This window comes from Amphibalanus amphitrite, unplaced genomic scaffold (genome assembly GCF_019059575.1).
Source record: "Amphibalanus amphitrite isolate SeventyFive unplaced genomic scaffold, NRLGWU_Aamphi_draft 001531F_arrow, whole genome shotgun sequence".
In the NCBI taxonomy this organism is placed as follows: domain Eukaryota; kingdom Metazoa; phylum Arthropoda; class Thecostraca; order Balanomorpha; family Balanidae; genus Amphibalanus; species Amphibalanus amphitrite.
Genome location: NW_024883024.1, coordinates 100503 through 110508, shown reverse-complemented (window position 1 = coordinate 110508; position 10006 = coordinate 100503).

Below are 10006 nucleotides of genomic sequence, written 5' to 3'. Positions count from 1 at the left end.
TTGGTAAATAGCTTCGCAAAAATGGTCGCATTATCGTCATTTCGATACAATCGTGTTTTCTGTTCTCAGACGCGTCGATTTATATGCTTTTTTGTGTAGGTGAAGCAATTTAGAATGTTTACCTGAGGTCAATGTCATGTTAGGGCAACACAGGTCACGAAGCTTTTGAAAGGAGGACATGTTGCATAACATTTGATTCGGCAAGTCTTGCAAAGTCCAAAGATGGCTGTCCCGACTGGCTAGCTCACTTTGATCGGGAGTTATTGACGAAGCACTCCTATCACCCTAGTGACGTCATAAATGACGTCAAGCAAGGTGAACAATGCAAAAGTGAAGCATTAGACCTTGCCAAGATTGTATGAAGTCACGATTTGAAGTGCTTGAGGTGTAATTTTAGATCATTTCCGACGCCAAATTAACAGTTTCCATATTTCTCCATTATGCTTGACACTAAGTGCATTGCGGGTTTGCATCATTTTATAACCGACAACCGTGCAGAGGTTTACTTAACCCTCGCCGGACCTATTGGTTTTCTACATACGCGCCGGCCGAGGGGGGGTGGGTGGGTATGACCCCCCTCGCCGTTTCGCCCCAGGTAGAGCTAGCGCGTCGCGGAAAAAACGAGCGTGTGCGCCGTTACGAGACACAGAGATTGGTACCCGATTTTAAGGTCCTAGGTCAACCGGTGACCTCTGAGGTCAGGTCAAGTGCCCCAAGGTACGGTTCAGTTTTTGGTGAATAACGTCGCAAAAAACGGCCGCAGAGCCGCAATTTTGGCAGCATCGTGTTTGCCTTGCTCAGGCGCGTCGAATGATATACTTTTTGTCCGGGTCAGGTCAACTTGGGGTGTTGACCTTAGGTCAAGGTCAGGTCAGCACCCCCAGGTCACGAAGTTGGTCGAAAGAGGTCATGTTACATATCATTCGATTCGGCAGGTCTTCCTGAGTCCATTGGTGGCTTTCCCGACTCGCTAGCTCAATTTGATCCGGAGTTATTGACGAAAAACTAATATGACCTTGATGACGTCATAAATGACGTCACGCAAGGTCAAAACTGCAAAAGTGACGCATCTAACCTTGCAAGGAGTGCATCAAATCACGATTATGTGTGCTTGAGGTAGTTGGAGATCGTTCCCGGCGCCAGAATAGCAGTTTTCATTTTTCCCCATTGACTTATACCTAATGGTGAGGTCGCGAAAATGACCTGACCTCATATGACCTTTAGGAAAAATCCGAGATATACAAGTTGTGAGACTCATAATGGATACTAGATCCTGCAAGTTTCATTTCCCTGTGACATCTCCTCTGGCAGTGAGGGCGTTGCGAAGTTGCGACATCGGAAGACCGTGCAGAGGCTCACTTATGACGCTATAGGTCAGTGACCTGACCTGACCCAAAATGCGGTTGGTGTCAAAAGATCCGGCTTGAATCAAAGGTTAGGTATGCCAAGTTTCAGCTTTCTATCCCCAGCGTGTTCGGAGCTATCGCGAAAAAAACTATTGGGGGCGGCACCCCCCTCGGCCGGCGAGGGTTAAGACGCCATGGTTAAGTGACCACTGACCAGTGACCTGAAAACGTGGTTGATTTCAAATGATCCGGCGTGAATCAAATGCAAGGCATGTGAAATGTCAGCCTTCTATCATCAGTGTGCTTTGAGCTACCGCAAAAAATACCTGGTGGCGGCATTCACCCCTTCTTCTCGGCCGCCGAGGGTTAAACCTCGCTTCGAATTATTGCAGATAATGATGCGACCGAAAACAAAGCATTTATCTGTGTCTAACTAGAACGGCCGCTGACTTGTTGGACAAGATCCCCAATCTTGATTTGCTAGATGGGAATAAAATGCTGGGTATGTGATGCATATATACCCCCCGATTTGCTCTCGCGCTATGTCTATTTTAATCATTACTGTCGCTTTTTTATCCGAGATGATGTCGCCGCTAAACGGGTTGTTTTGTTTGCTTGCTTGCGTTGAATGGTCATTACGGATTATTTAAGGGTTATGATAAAATAGGAATGGGGCGAGGGAGGATATGCACTGCGTCTGCGGGTGTTTAATTTAGATCACAAAGGCATCATTTCCGGCATAGTGCAGAGTCACTATCTTCCCCCTCCTCTGCACTGCGGCATCTCTGCGCCCCTCACACGGCGTCCTCACTCCACGGCCGGCCGCCGCCAACTGACCCACTCGCCGGGCGCCGCGACCTGACCCGTGTCGCTGCCGCGGCCTGCGCAATAGAGTCGGGGCTGGAATCCGGGGGTTCGGCCGGCTGGCCGCCTCTGGAGCGGGGGACTTTTTTTGTAGACCTACTGTACAGTAGGTCTACTAAAAAAGTCCCCCGCTCCAGAGGCGGCCGGCCGGCCGAACCCCCGGATTCCAGCCCTGACTCTATTGCGCAGGCCGCGGCAGTGACACGGGTCAGGTCGCGGCGCCCGGCGAGTGGGTCAGTTGGCGGCGGCCGGCCGTGGAGTGAGGACGCCGTGTGTGGGGCGCAGAGATGCCGCAGTGCAGAGGAGGGGAAGATAGTGACTCTGCACGATGCCGGAAACGATGCCGGAAGCGATGCCTTTGTGATCTAAATTAAACACCTGCACTGCAGTGCATATCCTCCCTTGCCCCATTCCTATTATATCATAATCCTTCAATAATCCGTAATGACCATTCAACGCAAGCAAGCAAACAAAACAACCCGTTTAGTGGCGACATCATCTCGGATAAAAAAGCGACAGTGATGATTAGAATTGACTTTGCGCGAGGGCAAATCGAGGGGTATATATGTATCATATGCCGAGTATTTTATTCCCATCTAGCACATTAAGATTGGGGATCTTGTCCAACAAGTCAGCGGCCGTTCTAGACACAGATAAATGCTTTGTTTTCGGTCGCATCATTATCTGCAATAATTCCAAGCGAGGTTTAACCCTCGCCGGCCGAGAAGAAGGGATGGATGCCGCCACCATGTATTTTTTTTTTGCGGTAGCTCAAAGCACACTGATGATAGAAGGCTGACATTTCATATGCCTTACATTTGATTCAAGCCGGATCATTTGAAATCAACCACGTTTTCATGTCAGGTCACTTAACTATGACGTCTTAAGTAAACCTCTGCAGACTGCACGGTTGTCGGTTATAAAATGATGCAAATCCGTAATGCATTTAGTGTCATATAAGCATAATGGGAAAATATGAAAACTGTTAATTTGGCGTCGGAAATGAGCTTAAACTATACCTCACGCACATGAAATCGTGACTTCATACATTCTTGGCAAGGTTTAATGCTTCACTTTTGCATTGTTCACCTTGCGTGACGGAGTGCTCGTCAATAGGAGTGCTCGTCAATAACTCCCGATCAAAATGAGCTAGCCAGTCGGGACAGCCATCAATGGACTCTGCAAGACTGGTCGAATCAAATGTTATGCAGCATGTCCTCCTTTCAACAGCTTCGTGACCTGTGCTGCCCTAACATGACATTGACCTAAACATCCTAAATTGCTTCACCTAAGCAAAAAAGCATATAAATCGACGCGTCTGAGAACAGAAAACACGATTGTATCGAAATGACGATAATGCGACCTTTTTTGCGAAGTTATTCACCAAAAACCGATCCAATGCCTTGGTGCCCTTGACCTGCCCAAGAGGTCACTGATATTTTAAAATGGGGTGACAGTCGCTGCGTCACGTAACGACGCAAGCGCTCGTTTTTTTTTCCGCGAGGCTCTAGCAATTAGCTCAATTATAGGAGCTAAACATGGGGTTGGGGAATCGCTCCCTTCTCACTCACTATTTGGCCGGGATAGTGTTTGCAATTATTGTTAAAATCTAACATTTTAAGATTTCAAATTATCCATTTTTCCCGCCCAAGTCTTTCAATTCAAGGTCATAACACCAGGTCACGTCAAGTGACCTTACCTCAAGGAAAGTTCCTGTGCTCATCATATCTAAATACATCGACTAACCGATTGCTTTAGAACCTTCAGCGATTTCAATGGGCAACAGTATATGTATTTGAAACGTTTACTTTGCAAGTTTGACATTACTGACAGAAAGGTCGGGTCAATTTTGAGATCGCTAAAGTCAATGGGAGAAAGTTGAACTGGCGCCTTTTTTTTTTGAACGCATAATAAACACTCTGAAAACATGTGGTGCCTGATGAGATACAATACTGAATGAGAAAATTGTTTGTTTTGTTGGGAGCCATCTTTTTCGGTCTGAGAAGGCCCTTGCAGAGCTATGACATAACTATGCTCTGGTGTAGTAATTTGGTTGTGCGAGCCAGCGAGAGTGATCTGCGGACTTCGGAAGCGTGACTGTTCCCGTGGGACGATTGCCCTGTCGGGCGGTCCAGCCGTCTCCCCAACGGTCACTCGAAGAGGGTTATGTGTCTTGGAATGGAACCGACATCAACTACAGGTTGGCTGGTGGGTTGACCTCCAGTCCAGAGAGGGAAGCATGAAGACTAGGGGCGATGCGGATTGGTTTTTCCTGAGGATAGCAAGGACGGAAGGAATCTAGCACCCTTGACCCTTCCTTATACTGAATGTATCTCAGGCTTTAACCCGCGCCCCGTAGGGCTACCGGCGGACCCTACCACCCGTAGGAGGGGGGGGGGGGCGTTTCGGCCCCCCTAAGATCTCGGAACGTTACCGGCCGATTTTCAAAATTCAAACGGCGTTCGATAGCCCCACCCGGGAACTACCTTGTGACCAAATTTCATTGACCTAGGTCAAACCGATGACGTCACAGGTCAGGTCAAAGGTCAGATTTTCACCGTTCACAGGCATTTCAAGAAATGTGTTGTAAAATCGAGTAAATTGGTAATTTATTGAAAACCATCGATGGTATATTGTTCGTCAAACACATACTTTGCTATCTGAGGTCACTGATACCAGGTCAGGTCACAGCGAGGTCAGGTCACCGGGGGTCACAATATGAAAGTGTCGTGCGGTGTGATACATGTTTTATGGTCCATTTTACATGACAAATGCGATTATGTGGGTTAGGCAGCCTTTGGGGCCGGCCTAGGTCACGTTTTGGTAAAGGTCAGGTCAAGGTCAGGTCAAATTAGGTCAAATTTCGAAGTTGATATTTTTGCATAATATGGGTATCGATTCGATGTAGCTCGTCACGTGGAGTCTAATGGTGGTCTTTGTTTTGCTCTACGAGGTCTAAAATTGCCAAAAATTGTGTTTGAAAATTTGACGGCATCATTTTTGAACAGTTTTTTCGCTATAACCTGGCCAAAACGAGGTGTCGATCTGAAATTTGGTATGTAGATTGAAGACGGTAGGCACTATCACATATATTCCGGTTTTTCGAAACTCAAAAATCTTTCTAGATTTTTTTGGCTAATATATCCAAAGAAAATGCTTTTTTGATTTTTGGGGGTCAAAACTCAAAAAGTTCGAAAATCCGAGATAGCAGTTTTGTAGCCCTGTCAATTCTACACCTTTTATGTCTTGATCATTTTTGATTTTCTGTATCTTCAAAGCTGTAGGCCTGACAGGTCTTCTCGCGAAGGGCTTTTTTCGGTCGAAAATGACAGAACATGACGTCATTCTGGCGTCATTTGTGGCCAACCTATCATAGCCTCTGGAAAAATTTTAGTCGCAATGTGTAAAATCGATGCCCGGAGGGGTCCTGAAAGTTTGGTGGCGATATCTCCAGCCGTTTAGGAGATATTGACCGAAAAGGACAGGGGGGCCGTTTCGGCCCCCCTACGGGGCGCGGGATCTCCTAAGCGTTTTTTCTCGACATCGTCAGGGTGCCATTAATAGAAATATGAAATCCGGGAGGATAAATTAAATATAAAAATTGTGGCCAACAGAACATTATCAGTTGCGTTCAACATACTCGTAAGCATGATCACACACCCAGCTTACACATGAGCCATGTAATAAATGTTTTTTATAGACATGCTTAAGTTATGAAATCATCTAAAGTGTTTGTAAAGTTTCACGATACCTACGGATCTAATATCCTGCTATCCATCATGACCATTTCTGGTCAGGTCATGTCTTTGAACATAGGCCAAATTCTTCAAATGACCTCCCTCGCCGGCAAAGGGAGCAACTTGATGTTGTTGAGTTGAGGGAGTTGCATCAACTTGAGTTGATGCAACTCCCCCCCCCCTCCTCCTAAGGTTTTTCGCGAATAACTCGCGTAAAAAGCGGCCGATCGCGACGAAACTTTCAGTACCCTCGCATTGATAAATTTTACACCTACCCTGAAAATTTCATGACCCTGACCCAAATGACCTTTGACCATCTGAATCACCTGAAGGTCAGGTCAGGTCATTGACCTTTGGTGACCTCGGTTCACTTTTTCGAGTTTTACATGTTTCTACGCGCGCTAGTTTTCGGAGCTGAATTCGAATTTAGCAACCATTTGAACATTTACGAAGTAGTTTTGGTGCCTTCGTAACATGTTACGAAGCTGTCAGAGGCGGATGACAGGTATTACGAATACCCGTCGTGATCCCTACCGGTTGACCTGACCTGACCTGACCCGACCTGGTCTAAATGCCTTAAGACATCATCTCTGATACAAAATAACACGATATTCGTGATCAGCACCCCGGAAAACCCCATAGCAGCCACACTTTACGACTTTCTAACAGGTCCCCATTTTCCCGATTTTCGGGTCATTGACCTGACCTGGAAGATCACCCGATGACCTAGGACCTTAAAATTGGGTATCATTGGCTTCCTCTTGTGACGGGCAGCACGCTCGTTTTTTCCGCGAAACTCTAACTCAATCAGGGGCCAAGCGCGAGGGGGGAGGGGGGTCGTGCCCCCCCCCCTTGTGCCGTCGAAGGATGCAAAATAGCCTATGCCGGCGAGGGTTAAAGATCAACTTTTGATTCATTCGAAGTATTTTGATAAGAGGAACACGAGGCTTGTAAAATTAATTTCATGCAAGTTTAGCCTAAAACTTTTAGTGTTTGTGGAAAAGCAATTGGTTTTCTCATAATACCGATGGTGGCAGTTGCTGTTATTTACATGCTAAGCCGTTGACCTTAATTAAATCTGACAATATTATTCAGACATAGCGGTAAACGAGCTGCTTGTTGTGTTAGGTTAGGCTCTTTCGGTCGATTTCAGAGTGGGAAGGGTGACAGGAATTAGGGGGAGACAGGGGGCCTGGGCGGGAGTCCTGAGCCTCATGCTCCGCTGGGGCCGAGCCCATCACGTGGGTTGGATTGCCCTGACACATGGATAGCCCTGGGCGGTGTTTCACGGTCCCGCGCTGCAGCACGCTGCGCTGCGCTGCCATGCATTGTAGCGGCGGTTGATATGAATTCGGCTCCACGCTAGCGTTACGAGCTTCCGAGTCTGTTGATGTTTCCATGGAAATTGGAAACCACATGCACCGGTGCGCACAACGCACCCTGTCCAAGCAAAATTTTACCATCGATGACCTCTGGTGACATGACCTTTTGCTCTGAACCGATCTAAAATTGGCTGAAGTATTTTTTCTTCTTTTTGCTACTTTCGACGCTACTTCGAATACCACTTAAATGCCCAAATGAGAAGAGTCAAACATTTTGTTTTTCTCACAGACAATGACTACACAAAAACAATGTAATAAGACCAGACGTTTCGACAAAAAAGTGGATATTCGTCAGTGGAAAACAAGATATAGGCTTTACATCGATAAAAATATAGATTTTTTATACTTATTATCTTCTATATTTTTTATCGATGTAAAGCCTATATCTTGTTTTCCACTGACGAAGGCACTTTGTTGTCGAAACGTCTGGTCTTATTACATTGTTTTTGTATTGTCATTGTCTGTGAGAAAAACTAACTGCCCAAAGCTGAGTTATAAGAATGATGCTCAATCCCCATTTCCCCTCCAACAGGGCGTGAAAGTCTAGGCATTCCTGTGGGGCACGGGCTAACAATGACTATCTCATAATCATTGTGGCCATGAACATCTACTGCCATTCTTTAACACCGGTTTCACTGCGCTGAGTGGTGGCCGTCTCGTTTGTTGGATTCTACAGCTGGCTGGCGGAAAGCGTTACCGGCCGCCCGTCCACCGCCCGCGGGCCGGACCGAGCGGTCCCGCTGACCCTACCTGACCTGAGCCCGGCGCGATATGGGACGGGCAGACGGGGGTTCGGCTCAGCGAAGGCAGCGCCCACTGGTGCTGGGGACTTTTTTAATAGACCTACTGTACGGTAGGGGGAGCGTCAAGCTTCCGAGCCTGATGACTCCGTTCTCGTCGTCGATAACTGTTTTCTCGCGGCAGCAGAAGTCCCTTCCGAGCACCATATCATACAGCAGACCCCCAACAATCTCCACTTCCGGGCAGACGACTATCTTATCTCGTATCTCGAGCCCCAAATTACGCACCACTCCCAGCATCTGCAGCTCGTTACCTCCGGCCCCCTTTGCGAGCCGGGTGCTTGGTGAGGACTGGAGGTGCAAACTTCCCCTGATCGTGTCCCAGAAATCCCCCCTCATCATGGAAAAGTCGGCCCCGGTATCCACCAGAGCCCAAGCCTGGTGACCCGCGACCCGCACCTCTACGGCTGACGCCGTCAACCCCGCGCTGTGGGACTCTGATGGATTACGTACCGGTACTGGCCCCGTCGCACCGGTACTCACTCGTTTCCCTGTGGCTGACCCACCGCAGCTACGTGAGTGTCCCTATGCACGACCGCGGGTGTGGGAGGGCACCCTTGTCCCTGGCGTGCGGGCTGTCCCGCGGCGGGTGTACCGTAGGGGGCAGGTGGGTAACCCACCCTCCGCTGCCCTTCACGGTCGCACCCCGCTGCCTGTGTGTTTCCCCGCTGCCAGTGTCCCGTGTGTGTGGCGGGGCCCTCCATCGGCGGGATATCAGGCGTGCCTATGGCTGCAGTCGCGGGGGCAGGCGGGCACCCCGCCCATCGCTGTCCCCCACGGCTGCACCCGGGACAGAACGGCGCCCATCCGCCGGCCTCCTCAGGCGGACCACGGGGGCGTTCCGCCCACTCCAGGCCCGCCTGCTGGTAACCGGGTGGAAAGGGCCGCCCCGCCCGCTCGTTGGCCTGCGCCTGCCGCGCCGGACAGTTGCGGATCAGGTGGTCCGGGCTATTGCAATGGAAACAGCGTCGCCCCGGGCCCTGCCTGTTCGGGTTCGGTCGCCCTCGTTGGGGGTTCCTCGCCCCCGCCCCGTGCCCCGTTGTGTCAAGGCGCTGCAGGGCGCGCTGCAGGTCCCCTATGCCCCTCTCCAGCGCGTCTAGGCGATCTGTGCCCGGCGCGTCCCGGTCTCGGACTGCCAACGCCTCACCGCTCTCGTTGGGAGGGCGCATCGCTCGGAGTGCGTCCTGCTGTTGTTGGAATTTAGCGGCGACATCCATGGCCTCCATGAGGCTGGCCGGGTCCTTTGTCAGCACCCGCATCCGCAGCTGTTCGTCGCGGAGGCCGCACACGAAGCGGCTGACGATAGTCGCCTCCACGGACGGGTCACCGGCTGCCGCCCCCGGGTACGCCTCCCGGCTGGCCTGGCGCACCCTGTCCGCGAAGTCGCGAGTCGCCTCGCCGGGCTGCTGTCGGATGCTTGCCAGTTCAGCTTGTGCCTGCATTGCGTTCTTTGCCGTGCCAAAGCGGGCTTCCAATGCGGCTACTGTTTGTTGGAGATTTCCTTGGACATCCTCTGACAGCGAGGCGAAGTAATCCAGGGCGCCGCCCTGCAGAAGGCTGAGCAGGCCCTGCAGCCGTTTTTCTTCGGAAAACGCAGCCGTCTTTGCCCGGAATCGTCGGTACCATTGACCCCATGCCTGTTTGTTCTCCCCCGTGAAATTCTCAAAGTTAGTCAAAAGTAGGAATTCTCTCTCCATCTTACGTTGCTGTACTAAGGCCAATTAAAATAAATTAGATTGAAATTTACTTTAGGGGTGATGCAAGCCAATGAATGCGCGTCCGCTTGTTTCCGAACAGTCCTACCGACCGCGCCAGTTGTTCGGACGCGCATCCACCGGCAAACACCTCGGTTCAGCTAATCAATATATTTACAATGA